Here is a 16,186-nt window from a genome sequence, read left to right on the forward strand (position 1 = left end):
TAAGCCAAAAATACATAGTTCTCTTCTACTCAAATTATAGTTCTTGTCTTCTAGTTCTATTAAACTGTTTTCCATTAAACTCTTCTATTTCATTTATATTAAACAATTTCTATGAAAACTTTTAGGTGTCTTGGGGAAAGCACTGTACTTTGAAAAGACCAAGTAAATTAAGCATATAGTATCAGATCGTACAGTTTTAGTTACATAAAGGTATGGGATAATTGGAGGAGGAAATGGCAACCCACTCCAGTGTTCTTGCCTGGAGAATCCCTTGAACAGAGGAGCCTGGTGGGCTGCTGTCCATGGGGCTGTGCAGAGTCGGACGTGACTGAAGAGACTTAGCACGCATTCATGCATTGGAGACGGGAATGGCAACCCACGCCAGTATTCTTGACTGGAGAATCCTGTAGACAGAGGAGCCTGGGGGGCTGCCATCCGTGGGGTCGCACAGAGTCGGACATGAATGAAGCAACTTAGCAGCAGCAGCAGCATGGGATAATACTCTTTACAATGAAGGCAATAGGGCCAGGATCATCAATGACCTGCTGAAAGATATATTTTGCTAATGAATTGCTGTGATGAGTAGTTACACTTCCACCCCACTTTCCCTGTTCTTCCAAATGAAGACAATGAGTAATGGTTAAAAACCAAGGTGTAAAAAGACCTCTACGTACCACTTAAGACTGTAAAGATTGGAAGAATCTATCTCCACCTGCAAGAAGTTTAACGAGAGCTAAAAAGTGATATACGTATAAACATAGAGCATTTGTGCTTGCTCACTCAGGCATGTCTGACTCTTTGAAACCCCATGGACTGCAGCCTGCCAGGCTCCTCTGTCCATGGGATTCTCCAGGCCAGAATACTGGTGTGGGTAGCCCTTTCCTTCTCCAGGGGATCTTCCCAACCCAGGGTTTGAACCCAAGTCTCCCAAATTGAAGGAGGATTCTTTACCATCTGAGCCACCAGGGAAGCCCAAGAACACTGGAATGGGTAGCTGATCCCTTCTCCAGGGGATCTTCCTGACCCAGGAATCAAACTGGGGGTCTCCTGCAGTACAAGTGGATTCTTTAGCAGCTGAGCTACTAGGGAAGCCCAAATATAGAGCATATATGTATGCTATTTAGGGTCTGGGAAAGGGTCAAAATTGAACCGAGTTCAAGTCCTGATAGAAGAAGGAAAAGAAGGACAGGAGAGGATGGGAAAGTAACAGAAGCAAATTCTCCTCAGGTTGAGCTGATCATTAGAGGCCCTTGAGGTGGTCCTTGCAAGAGGGAATTTAAAAACTGAAGGTAGAGAAGGAAAAGGAACAGGAAAAGCCTGTAAAGATGAGAACGCAAGAAAGTCAGATGGAAAGACATCACATTGCTCTTTGCCACGGACCTCCATGAATGGACCTGCACTTCCCTGAAATGCTCTGCCTTTGTGAAGACTGCCTCTGCTCCCACTGCGTGACTGCAGCTGGTACATGGCAACAAGCACTTCCTCAGCCTGGTGTGTACCTTAAGAGAGGGGCATCTTTGTGTGCACTGTTCCACTGCAATCCACATCGGACAAGATGGAAAAAAACTTGACTGCTTTGTGATCAGCGTGCATGAGAAACAAGCTTTGTGTCCCATTCCAACACTTTTATACTTTTCTTTAACTAAAGGTGGAGAAGGTTTTCAATAAAAATAATCCACACCCCAAGCCTCATAACTTTCGTGTTATGGCCTGGCTACTTTCCAACTCCTCCATGACAGGAAAAAAGCACCCTCCAATTTAATAACTAAATTAATTTTTTCCTCCCACAACAGCCTGTGCAATTATTAAAGTCAGAAAGATCTTGGCAGCCTCTTGCACTGGTAAATAGAATGTTGCATTCTCATCATATGATTAATTAATATTCCTGATCCAAGGAGATATGGAATCGCTTTACGTTCCTTGTGTTATTGAATAACCCCACGTGCATTATTACCTAGGCACTATTTTACATCCATGTAATTAAATCCTGAGTAATCGGCCACAAAAGCTTAAGTTTCTGTGGAAGCCCTGCGTAAGTGACGAAAAACAGAAGCTGAGGGTGTGCCTGAATATGAGAGAAAAGAAAGGAAAAGAAGGAAAATCTGTGTTAGCCAGTCGATCATGCCAGAGAATCCGTTTTATTCCTTGCTTGTCCATGGTTTGCAGTCTTATTTAGTGTTTTCTTACTAATGATATTTCCTTATTCACACATCGGAAATGCTTTATATATATATATATATATATACATACACCAGCAGACAGTCAAGAAACCTGCCTATGTGATCCTTGAAAGTTATAACTGATTGGCCACTTTATCAATGGTTTCAAACCATAAAAGCTATTCTCCAGGGTCAAGGGAGTATGAACAAGGAGATGTTATGGAACCAACTGTATTCATCTCTCATTCCTTCATATTAGGGATCCAATTAGAAAGAGACACATTGCATCTTCTAACAAGCTATCTCAAATACTGCAAAACACAAACCAAAAGGACAAACTTATGCCATACCTGCTACTTGGCTTTTCTTCTTAAAGGAGCCAATGTCTTTCTCACAGTTAATTGATGTAATGAGCTATTCAGATGGAAATGATCTCATATTTTGAGAAATGTCTGCATCATTAACAAGTTGGGATTTTATCCTTTCAAACTACCTTTGGGATTTCTAGGACATCAGAACGCTCCAGAGAGGGCTGGGTCCCCAGTGAAGAGCTCATCGAACGTAGGAAATAACCTTATCATGTTGAATGATTTCCCCTAGTGAAAGGTTAGTGGAAAAAGTCAAGGAGAAAAAAAAAGTTATGCCACAAACATAAACTGAAAAAAAGAAGTCCAGAAAATTGTTAGGAAGTAGTAACCACCATATTTAATGTTAGAAAAAGAAAATGCATTTATCTATTTAAAAAATACTTTCCCAGTCTGCCTTCAAGAAAATAGACATCATAGAATCACTCTGTTTGCTTTTCTACTGAATTGAGATGCTTTCAAAAGGAAGAAAAAACCCATATATAGGTGATAGGAAAGAAATACATACTGAAACTCTTGAATAATTCAGGAATCTGCTGAAAAGATTTTGAGAATTCTACTTTCACAAACCCCCAACATTTAGATCCTTAATATTGCTTTCCAGTTAAACTCCTGGAGTACTGATGAGGATTATTGAATTGAGCTAAGGTAGTTGGTAACAGTCATGGGAGGAAAAATGATTCTGGGTAAAAGGAAAGACAGTCTCAGTGTTTCTCCTTCATTTCTTAGTTAAGTTATTCCCAGCAAAAGCACAGACTCTTACAACCACATGGGCTTTACTGAAAAATATTGTGTTTCTCGATCCTCAAATATACTTTGCTTTTTATTTCTATTTTCTTCTAATCCCTGCATATTTTGTTTGCCTTTCTCTCTAGAGCTTATTATATTTCTGAACCTTCTGAAATCACTAATGCATTTATCACTCAGTAAATTTTAATTAAATATGGAAGTAAAAATAAAATCCACAAATTAGTATTTATTTTCTACTATTTTTTAAAATTTACATGGCTTTTCAAGTGTCAGTCAAAACCAAAAATTCTGACAATACTGCTAGTGCTTGCTGGCTCAGGGAATACAGGTTCTCTAAATTTGAACCCAGAATTGCTGTGTGGTTGGACAAGACTTAAATTGTTCTGGACTCATATTCTCCCTATTAAAGTAAGTCATTCTTCACAGGAAAGTCAGAAAAGTAACATTATACTAGAAAATGTTTGTTTTTCTTTCTGGAATAAATAAAGTGTTCTCAGAATTCAAAGTATTGTGCTCCTGAAAGCTATTATGAGAATAGAAGGTATTATGTTTAAATTTTTCTTAGATTTTCCCCCGAAAGGCATTTAAACTATGGTTGCTGCTGCTGCTGCTGCTATGTCACTTCAGTCGTGTCCGACTCTGTGCAACCCTAGACGGCAGCCCACCAGGCTCCCCTGTCCCTGGGATTCTCCAGGCAAGAACACTGGAGTGGGTTGCCATTTAAGTTTATAGCTTGTCAAATAACTATTAATTTAAAAAAAAAAAAAAACAAGAAAATAAAAGAATTAGGACCAAAAAAGCAGGACATAAATAGTAAGTTAAATACACATTTGTAATACCACTCCTTATTTTTATTTTCTGGAAAATACCTTCAATTTTAAATATACAGTGTCAATATTAGCAAAGTACTTTAGATCATCATGTAGTTTATTATGGATCCAAAGTGGTTCTGAAAACAAAGTTTCATTAAACAGAATCAATCATACCTACAGTATGAAAATTTGGGTTTGGATATAGTTCCCAGTTCACCAAAAATTTCGGTGTTCACTGAGAAAGTAATAAAAAATAAAACCACACAGGGAAAATTCTGTTCCCTTTAGTATGCAGAGAGCACAGAGGCTGGAAGTAGCTTCACCTGCCAGTTGTGATTAATTTGCTATTTCTTACAACGTCTCACTTTGATTATTAATGATAATGATTTGATTTATGAGTTCTGTTCACTGAATATTCTCAATTTCCAAAGATGTTCTCTTTTGGGGAAAAAAAAGGAAGGGGGAGAAAAAGCTATTGGGGAGATAGTGACTCAGGTAATGCAATGTGGCATCATTTACCTCTAGACGCTGGTTCAATCTATCTCCCCACATTTTCCTGGGGTGTACAGGGAAATCTAAAGGCCAGGGCAGAGATACTGTATATAATGAATGAGTGAGGAATATCGTGATCCACCTCTGTTCTGAGGTTTTGTCTCCTCGTGTGTTATGAGAGTAGAGAACATTTGGGACCAGGGCTTCTGCATTTTAAGGCTTTTTTCTGTGCAGAATTATCACATGTAAACCCTGCGACATGAATTGCGTATTAACACTTTGTCATTCATGCATACATTAAGAAGCTAAGATGTTTAAGGCTATATAAAAAGATGCCGGTTCTCAGAATAGAATTATAGAGAATTAAGGCAATTAGAACTCTGAGGGGCTGTACACCACACTAGTTTAGGATATCATAGCTTCTACCGACTGACCTCTTCATTGATCACAGAAAAGAAAATTCAGTAGAAATTAATTTGGAGCTTTTCATATATGCAGAATAACTCAGAAATAATTGATTTTTAAAGGTTGAAAATACAAAGGCTCTCATCTGCCTTCAGAAATATATTCTAGGAAAATAAGTGTATGACAGAAAAATAATGTAATCATCTTTGACCAGATCACACCCTCCGCTGGGGATCTGAGGACGTGAAAACGTTTCAGAGTCCTCAGCACTGCCTCAGTGAAATACTCACTGAAAGTTGATGAGCCTCTGGCCTAAGTTTCCAGAAAAAAAAAAACATTGCTAATAGCTTATCTTATTATTAGTAGAGCTTTCCAGAGGCTAGAGCCTTAGATACATGATCTCATTTAGTCCTCACAAGAAGACAATAAAACAATTATGGTTACCCCTTTGACAGATGTGGAAAGTAAGGCTCAGAGAGATTGACTGTCCCGGGTCATACAGCCTTGACGTGGTGCTGACTGAGGCAGTGTGATCCCACAGCACCGTCATGGCACCCTCCCTCTTCTTAATCCTTCCCTTTGCTCTTGTTCAGTCACTCAGTCGTGTCTGACATTTGCAGCCCCAAGGACTGCAGCACGCCAAGCTTCCCTGCCCTTCACTAGTCTCCCAGAGCTTGCTCAAACTCATGTCCCTTGAGTCAACGATGCCTTCTAGTGATTTCATCCTCTGTTGCCCTCGTCTCCTCCTGCCTTTAATCAAGGTATTGGAGCTTCGGCTTTAACATCAATCCTCCCAATGTATGTTCAGGGTCAATTTCCTTTAGTATTGACTGGTTTGACATCCCCTGAGTTGGGCTGAAATGAAGCAGAGACCCTAGAAGATTATGTGGGACATCCCCTAAACCTCTCCTGACAGTTGTCTTTTACTTCTTTGAGTCTAACTGGTAATGGTTCCAAAGCTCCATTATTCTGTACTCTCTAAAAGCAATCTCTTCACCCTCTTAGTCTCAACTGCCCATGGAAACACTGGTGATTTCCAAGTTTATCTTTCCATTATAGATCCCTGGCTCAATTTCAGACTCCTTTGCAATTGCCAAACGGTCAACTTCTCTTGGGAAACCAAGTGAATATCCAACTTCACTTGGATATCACTGGAATCTCATGACCATATTTTCAAAATCCACACTGTTCTCCCTAAAACTCTTCTTACTCTTATACTGTGCTTTACTGCACCTTGATAATCCCTTCCCATCTAGATATCTGAAAATCTTACTGTCTTTTCCCTTGCCACCTATAGCAAATTAGTCACATTTATGCCAGTATGAGAGAGATACCCAACATTCAAGGTAAGAGAAACCCAAGTAAGATGGTAGGCACTGAGAGAGGGCATCAGAGGGCAGACAGACTGCAACCACAATCACAGACAACTAGCCAATCTGATCACATGGACCACAGCCTTGTCTAACTCAATGAAACTAAGCCATGCTGTGCAGGGCCACCCAAGATGGACAGGTCATGGTGGAGAGGTCTGACAGAATGTGGTACCCTGGAGAAGGGAATGGCAAACCACTTCAGTATTCTTGCTTTGAGAGAACCCTATGAACAGTATGAAAAGGCAAAGATAGGACACTGAAAGATGAACTCCTCAGGTCGGTAGGTGCCCAATATGCTACTGGAGATCAGTGGAAAAATAACTCCAGAAAGAATGACGGGATGGAGCCAAAGCAAAAACAACACCCAGTTGTGGATGGGACTGGTGATAGAAGCAAGGTTCAATGCTGTAAAGAGCAATATTGCATAGGAATCTGGAATGTTAGGTCCATGAATCAAGGCAAATTGGAAGTGGTCAAACAGGAGATGACAAGAGTGAACATCGACATTCTAGGAATCAGCAAACTAAGATGGACTGGAATGGGTGAATTTAACTCAGATGACCATTATATCTACTACTGTGGGCAGGAATCCCTTAGAAGAAATGGAGTAGCCATCATGGTCAACAAAAGAGTCCGAAATGAAGTACTTGGATGCAATCTCAAAAACGACGGCATGATCTCTGTTTGTTTCCAAGGAAAACCATTCAATATCACGGCAATCCAAGGCTATGCCCCGACCAGTAATGCTGAAGAAGCTGAAGTTGAACTGGTCTATGAAGACCTACAAAACCTCCTATAATTAACACCCAAAAAAGATGTCCTTTTCATTATAGGGGACTGGAATGCAAAAGTAGGAAGTCAAGAAACACCTGGAGTAACAGGCAGATTTGGCCTTGGAGTACAGAATGAAGCAGGGCAAAGGTTAATAGAGTTCTGCCAAGAGAATGCACTGGTCATAGCAAACACCCTCTTCCAACAACACAAGAGCAGACTCACACAGATGATCGACACACCAGGTGGTCAATACTGAAATCATATTGATTATATTCTTTGCAGCCAAAGATGGAGAAACTCTATACAGTTAGCATAAACAAGACCAGGAGCTGACTGTGTCTCAGATCATGAACTCCTTTTTGCCAAATTCAGACTTAAATTGAAGAAAGCAGGGAAAACCACTAGACCATTCAGGTATGACCTAAATCAAATCCCTTATGACTATATAGTGGAAGTGAGAAATAGATTTAAGGCACTAGATCTGATAGACAGAGTGTCTGATGAACTATGGATGGAGGTTCGTGACATTATACAGGAGACAGGTATCAACCATCTCCATGAGAAAGAAATGCAAAAAAGCAAAATGGCTGTCTGAGGAGGCCTTAAAAATAGCTGTGAAAAGAAGGGAAGTGAAAAGCAAAGGGGAAAAGGAAAGATATACCCATTTGAATTCAGAGTTCCCAAGAATAGCAAGGAGAGATAAGAAAACTTCCTCAGCGATCAGTGCAAAGAAATAGAGGAAAACAATAAATGGTAAAGACTAGAGATCTCTTCAAGAAAGTTAGAGATACCAAGGGAATATTTTATGCAAAGATGGACTCAATAAAGGACAGAAATGGTATGGGCCTAACAGAAGTAGAAGATATTAAGAAGAGGGGGCAAGAATACACAGAAGAACTATACAAAAAAGATCTTCATGACCCAGATAATCACGATGGTGTGATCACTCACCTAGAGCCAGACATCCTGGAATGTGAAGTCAAGTGGACCTTCAGAAGCATCACTATGAACAAAGCTAGTGGAGGTGGTGAAATTCCACTTGAGCTATTTCAAATCCTAAAAGATGATGCTGTGAAAGTGCTGAACTCAATATGCCAGCAAATTTGGAAAACTCAGCAGTGGCCACAGGACTGGAAAAGGTCAGTTTTCATTCCAATCCCAAAGAAAGGCAATGCCAAAGAATGCTCAAACTACCACACAATTGCACTCATCTCACACGCTAGTAAAGTCATGCTTAAAATTCTCCAAGCCAGGCTTCAGCAATACGTGAACTGTGAACCTCCAGATGTTTAAGCTGGTTTTAGAAAAGGCAGAAGAACCAGAGATCAAATTGCCAACATCTGCTGGATCATGGAAAAAGCGAGAGAGTTCCAGAAAAACATCTATTTCTGCTTTATTAACTATGCCAAAGCCTTTGACCATGTGGATCACAATAAACTGGAAAATTCCGAAAGAGATGGGAACACCAGACCACCTGACCTGCCTCCTGAGAAATCTGTATGCAGACCAGGAAGCAACAGTAGAACTGGACATGGAACAACAGACTGGTTCCAAATAGGAAAAGGCGTACGTCAAGGCTGTATATTGTCACCCTGCTTATTTAACTTCTATGCAGAGTACATCATGAGGAACACTGGGCTGGAAGAAGCACAAGCTGGAATCAAGATTGCCGGGAGAAATATCAATAACCTCAGATATGCAAATGTCACCACCTTTATGGCAGAAAGTGAAGAACTAAAGAGCCTCTTGATGAAAGTCAAAGAGGAGAGTGAAAAAATCGGCTTAAAGATCAACATTCAGAAAACTAAGATCATGGCATCCGGTCCCATCACTTCATGGCAAATAGATGGGGAAACAGTGGAAACAGTGGCTGACTTTATTGTTTTGGGCTCCAAAATCACTGCAGATGGTGAATGCAGTGATGAAATTAAAAAACGCTTACTCCTTGGAAGGAAAGTTATGACCAACCTAGACAACATATTGAAGAGCAGAGACATTACTTTGCCAACAAAGGTCCATCTAGTCAAGGCCATGGTTTTGCCAGTGGTCATGTTTGGAGGTGAGAGTTGGACTATGAAGAAAGCTAAGCACAGAATAATTGATGCTTTTGAACTATGGTGTTGGAGAACACTCTTGAGAATCCTTTGGACTGTAAGGAGATCCAACCAGTCCATCCTAAAGGAGATCAGTCCTGGGTGTTCATTGGATGGACTGATGTTGAAGCTGAAACTCCAATAGTTTGGCCACCTGATGTGAAGGGCTAACTCATTGGAAAAGACCCTGATGCTCAAAAGATTGAGGGCAGGAGGAGAAGGGGACGACAGAGGATGAGATGTTTGGATGGCATCACCGACTTGGTGGACATGAGTTTCAGTGGACTCCGGGAGTTGTTGATTGACAGGAAGCCTGGTGTGCAAAGAGTCAGACACGACTGAGTGACTGAACTGAACTGAACTGATGCCAATGTTTGCGCTTCCCAGGTGGCTCAGTGGTAAAGAATCCACCTGTTAAGGCAGGAGACACATGTTCAAACCCTGATTAGTACGATCCCTTGGAGGGGGAAATGGCAACCCACTCCAGGATTCTTGCCAGAATAATCCCATGGACAGAGAAGCCTGGAGGGTTGCAGGAGACATGAGTCACTGTGGAGAAGTCACATGTTCAAACCAAACAAGTAGAATAATCTCTAATACTATTCATAAAAAATACATTTATTTAAATTAACTTAAAACCAAAAATAGACTTGCTCTGTTCTTAACATCAAAGGCAAGAGTAAATAGTCAAGCGCTTGTGTTTCTTCTGCAATCTTTGGTGCATGAGAGTTCCTATCGGTTGTTCTTTTTACTCCTCACTGCTTTATGAATGGATAGAACAGAGACCTTCAGAGAGCACTGTGAAAGACTCCAGGGACACTCGTGACTTAGGTGTGCTCTCTAAATCTAAAGCAGAGACGCACTTAGGCAGATTACCCTGGGTTGTCAGATGTCCTTCAGACCCTGCAGTCCTATGGCCTCAAGAAAGTCAGGAGGCCAGGAAGTACAGGAGACCTTCAGGAAAATTTCCCCAGCCAGGCTCCCTGGAGATTTGGAATGACAATCAGGACACAGCAGTGGCTTCAGCCATGTGACTTCACGGCTCCATCCTTCATTACACCTTCTCTCTGCCTGCTTCAGAAACCCAACAACCCCCTGTCATATATGGGAGAACAGCCATTTAATCAGAGTTCTCATGCCAGGCACCTCAGGGCTGATAGCCAGATTAAGGAAGACAACTTTGGGGTTCAGAGGCCAATCCCTGGATGGATGGGGCTCCACGTCACCTGATCACATCCAGTCATTTCAGTAACTTTGTTCTATTCTTAAGAGGGCCATGTGGGTGATAAGTGATGGGAGCTTCCAAGGCTATTCTCCAGTTGGAATTAGTTTTGGTTACATAGCACAGAAAACCCCCCAAAAAAATGGCTCAAAGCCCTGAATTTCCCACTTTACACTCCTTTGGTTCCTGGCAGTACAATCGAGGAAAGAGTGTTCTTCAAACACATAATCTTAGGGAGACTGTTCTTCAGTTCAGTTCAGTTCAGTCACTCAGTCGTGTCCGACTCTTAGCGACCCCATGAATCACAGCATGCCAGGCCTCCCTGTCCATCACCAACTCCCGGAGTTCACTCAAACTTATGTCCATCGAGTCGGTGATGCCATCCAGCCATCTCATTCTCTATCGTCCCCATCTCCTCCCACCCCCAATCCCTCCTAGCATCAGACTCTTTTCCAGTGAGTCAACTCGTCGCATGAGGTGGCCAAAGTATTGCAGTTTCAGCTTTAGCATCAGTCCTTCCAATGAACACCCAGGATCGATCTCCCCTAGAATGGACTGGTTGGATCTCCTTGCTGTCCAAGCTTAGTGTTCTTCAAACACACACTCCCTATCCCTCTTTTAGGGAGACATTTCTGGATACCCTGCATGCTTCTGCTCATGTCTTATTAGTGGCAGGTAGTCCTAATGTTGCAAGGGAGGCTGAGAAACAGCCTTTTAACAGGACAGACTCAGGATCTGCTGACAAAGAATCACAGATACTTCTGCAGAGAACTAGCCAACTCTCATAGGCCAGTATAGCCCCTACAACCCTACCCCTTCAATTCATTTCCAGCCAGCATTCAATACTCATATCATTCAGAATAGAATATGGAAGAAAACAACTTTAAAAACTCAAACCATTGCCTTTCAGAGGTAATGAGCTAAGTGAAATTCAAGTCCAAGAACCTTAACTAAATTTATTATATCTGATTGACTGGTTATTCCATTCACTATCTTCTGAAAAAATCAGCCACAAGATATATTAAAAAGTAGAGTGCCTCCAACTGTTGACTTTCAAGTGGAGACTCAGACAAGCAGGTTGACACCATCAGGGTGTCCAATGCAAGCAGCCCACAATTGGTCCCTGAACCCTAAAATGAGGATCTTCACATTAGTATCCTTGTTTCTTTGTGTGTGTGAAGATCAAAGCTGACAACATCCAGCTTAATGGTAAGCACAAAACACGTTCTGATATCTGAAATAATTCCTAGGACCAACTCTAGACAAAAGTGTGGACGAAGCCAATTTCATCACCGGGATCCTAATCTCTCACACGGCACCCTCTGGATAGTTCTCTTCTTTTATCTCTTTTTCGAGTGACAAATTACAATGCCTCTGGCCAACCAGAAGTCCCTCCTAGACCTGCTCTGCCAAGGCAGCCCCATAACTCTGGGCTCCAAAGCTGCCATTTCCTCTTTTAGTACTATCAGCTTTTGATCTCATGGTTTAAGACACTGTCAAAATATAGAATGGGTGGACAAATTCCCTTATGGCAAAATTGTTATTGTATACAAGAATTTTTTCCTATAGCATTTATAATTATATTTTAACTTAAAACAAGTCCTTTGAGTCAAAAGATGTATATTGGAAGGTATATTTTAAACATCAACATAGATGGGGAATATTTTCAATCTGGAACATTTCTAGCATGCTTTAAATTTTCCCACACAGGTATAAATTCTTCTTTCAATTTTACTAAAGTATAGTTAATAAACAAAGTTGCTTGATAAGTTTGTACATTTACATGCACACATGATACCAACACCACAGACAAGATAATTAACATATTCATCACCTCCAAAAGATCTCTTGTGAAAGATGCAAATGATAACCCTGTATATGAGACAGCAAAAGAGACACAGATGTATAGAACAGTCTTTGGGACTCTATGGGAGAGGGTGAGGGTGGGATGATTTGGGAGAATGGCATTGAAACACGTATGTTGTCATATATGAAACGAATCACTAGTTCAGGGTCAATGCATGTTATAGGATGCTCGGGGCTGGCATGCGGGGATGACCCAGAGGGAGGATAAAGGGAGGAGGGAGGTGGGAGGGGGGTTCGGGAGGGGGGTTCAGGAGTGGGAACTTATGTAAACCCGGGGCGAATTCATGTCAATGTATGGCAAAACCAACCAATATAATATTGTAAAATAATTTGCCTCCAAAAAAAGAAAAGAAATACCATTACAACTAAAAAAATAAATAAATTAATTAATTAAAAAAAAAGACAAAAAAAAAAACATTTAAATATTACTATTTGATGTCATTTTCTTGCGCTTTCAACTGGCCAGTTATTCTTTCCTCAAGAGAAATATTAGCTTTCAAATAAAAAGAAAAACATAAATTTGATGAGCAAGGATATCAAGGGAAGGAAAAGATAAAGACTCTGGCTCCTTTTCCTTGTTAAGGATGTACCTAATAGTTTTTACATTTCCAGACACATATAGCAATTTTGGCAAATTCCCAAACCATGCCAGTCAAAGAAGACTATCATGCTTTGTAATTAAAATATTGCCTATATTCAAAGTTCCATGACCTCAGTTATATCATACCCCTAATCCTGAGATCACTTAGTTTTATGTAGGAACTCAAGCAGGTAAAATTAAAACCCTTAAATTCTGAGAGAGGTTGGATGTTGTGGGGGTGGGTCTCAAAGAAGAGAACAAAGGAAGGGCACTCCCCTACCTTCTCCCTATCCTAGGTTTCATTGCTAACAGCGATGTTTCCCACAGCCATTTGAAGATGATGGCTCAGCTGGTAAAGAATCTGCCTGCAATTTAGGAGACCTGGGTTTGATACCTGGGTTGGGAAGATCCCCTGGAGAAGGGAAAGGCTACCCACTCCAGTATTCTGGCCTGGAGAATTGCATGAACTACACAGTCTATGGGGCCGCAAAGAATTGAACAGGACTGAGTGACTTTCACTTTCACTTTACAAAATTAAATGAAAATATGCATACTAGAAGAATAAACTTCAGAGGCATTTAGGTTTGTTGCAGAACTGCTAAGAATGAGGCTGACAGAAGAGTGTTCCAGTCTAAATGAACATAGTACTTTGGTAGAAAACCAGCAGTTCCCTTGATGTTCTCTTCCCCGTGCCATCACTTCACGCCGTTAACTCCATAAAGGGGAATTAACACAACCTAGTCATGGGGCAGGACGCACTGAGAACCCAAGAGCCTCCTTCATAAGTTGCTGAAAAGAAGCATTTGTCACTTTTTTGTTTAATTCATGGAATATCTATGTACATTAATGGGCTTTACTATATTGGAACACAAATTTGGGAGAAAACATTATGGTATAAGGACAAAATCATTCACTAATACTAGCTACCTTATGGGACATGGACTTTATTCCTTCCTTGTCCAATCATAAACTGAAGACTAAAACACAAAGCAGAGATGTTTTTCCATCTGTTGAAGTGAAATCAAAGGGAATTTTTGAAAGGCAAGCTCTCATTGCTGTGTACTGGGAATCAAGCCCTTGTTACACTTAATGGATGTTCCATGCCAAGTTCCCCAACCCCTGGGGGTGAAAATTTCCCCTAAAAAGACCTGGAAGGAATTCAAGGCTGCTAAAGGCTTGAATAAAACTTTACTTAATGTGTATTGTACATTTTTATTACCCTGAGATGCTATGTTATAATTACATTCTTAAATCATGTGAGAAAAACTTAAAACTCATTATTAACAAATGATAATATTCCCAAACCAAACCAGTTTGGTGCCAGTCTCTCTAGAGAAAAAGACAGTAGGTAGCAGGCAGGCGAATAAAGTGGTAAACATGTCAGGAACAGGAACAAATACGAGGCACCCTGGTTCTATCAAAGGCACAAGACTTAAGAGGAACAAATGGGCCTCTGTTGGAGCTGGATGGTAAAAAGATTGAAATCCTTTGAACCATGCTATAAATTGTAACACGTGCTTTTTGGTGTTCCATAGTAATTAGCCAAAACAGAAATATATGTTTCCCAGAATAAAATGAAATAGAGAAAATTATCTTGGCAAACATACTTATTTTAGCTTCTTAGAAAATAAATTGAACTTTTAACATAGTTGAAATGGGTAGAATCAATTTCTGATGGTGACTGGAAATAAAAGAAATGAAAGTTCATTTGAATCTTTTTCTTTGCCCTGCCTGAGTTCATCCAAACTTAAATATTGGAAGTCACGCCAAGAAGGAACTGCCTTAAGAATTCTTATATTCAAATACATATTATGAATCTTTTAAGTGAAGCTATGTTTGAAAATCATAGAGCAGGTAATAAAGCTAGTAGACAAGTTATGCTGCTGCTGTCTGGATACCTCTGAACTTTTTTTGGAAGGGAGGTCCCCTGCCGCCTTTCCTGGCATTCTCCAGGCTGGAGGGACCAGGGTGCACAAGCAGGCTGAGGCAAGTTCTCCCCAGAAGCCTCCACGGGGAATCTGAAAAGGGCTGGCGTCCACCTGGAGCGAGGAACCGTAGGTGGAGGCTGGCTCCCCCATCGCTTGGTTGAAGATCAAAACAGATTTCGTTCTGGCAAATGTCTTTTAAAAATCAAAACCTCAGAGCATTTAAAAATTATCCTTTAGCAATGTATTAAGAGAGGTGGACTGAAAGTCATTTTGCAAGAACTTGCAAAGTTAAATGTTGGCGAAAAGAAACTGACAAGGTTGATAATGCTAGTTGGTTACCCAGCAACCTCAAGTGTAAGGGGATATGCAAAAAGGTACAGGAGAGGAAATACTTTTGCATTTCTGCCCTCCTGAAGGCTACAATGGCTCTGTATCTGTGTATGTGTAATCAGTCATGTCCTACTCTGTGACCCCACGGACTGTAGCCCTCCAGGCTCTCCTATTCATGGAATTTTCCAGGCGAGAATACGGGAGTGGGTTGCCATTTCCTCCTCCAGGCGGTCTTCCCGACCCAGGGATCAAACCTGCATCTCTTGAGCCTCCTATATTGGCAGGCGGATTCTTTACTGCTAAGCTACCTGGGAAGCCCTTGACTCTGTATACACAAATCTAATGTTATGCAAATATTAGAAATACGAACCAAATACACCAGCTATTTCCACTTGCTTTGAGTACCCTGTTTCTCCCAGACTTCTAAAATCCTGTGTATTGAAAGGGACACTGGACCCATGAACAATGACTATTGACTGTGATACCATTGCCCACAAGGGTAAGCATACTTTTTACTGGGAGTATAATGCAAACACTGCAAGTTTCACAATAGTTCACACTATAAAGAGAGGCTGATATTCAATTTATGAATCCCTTGAAAAACACGTACATGCAAAAATTCTCTTCATAAATATTCCTGCACTATTTTAGGAGGTAATAGTAAATATTCCCTTTTTCTAATCTTTTCTTTATTCCTTGAAACTTGTGATCAATTCAGGTTGGTCAGAACTGGCCCCTAAGGTCATCAAAAGAGATGGTATCTGATACATATCTATGCAGTAAAAGTCAGTACTTTAATCTCTCAGAAATAGGCAATAAAATATGGTACTATCATAAACTCACATCTAAACTGTCAATAATTCAAAGGCTTGAGCAATCATCTGGACAGCCCAGAAAGTCAATTTAGACAATTCGACAACCACATTTTGTACTGAATTTATTAGATAACTCTGCTTTGCCAATGTAGACATGATCTAAGTTTATCTGAAAACTCTTGAGGAAGAATTAAAATACCTAAAGCCTCAAACTGTGACCAT

Source organism: Moschus berezovskii, chromosome 15, assembly GCF_049115385.1.
Source record: "Moschus berezovskii isolate FMDL1 chromosome 15, NW_MosBer_1.0, whole genome shotgun sequence".
Classification (NCBI taxonomy): Eukaryota; Metazoa; Chordata; class Mammalia; order Artiodactyla; family Moschidae; genus Moschus; species Moschus berezovskii.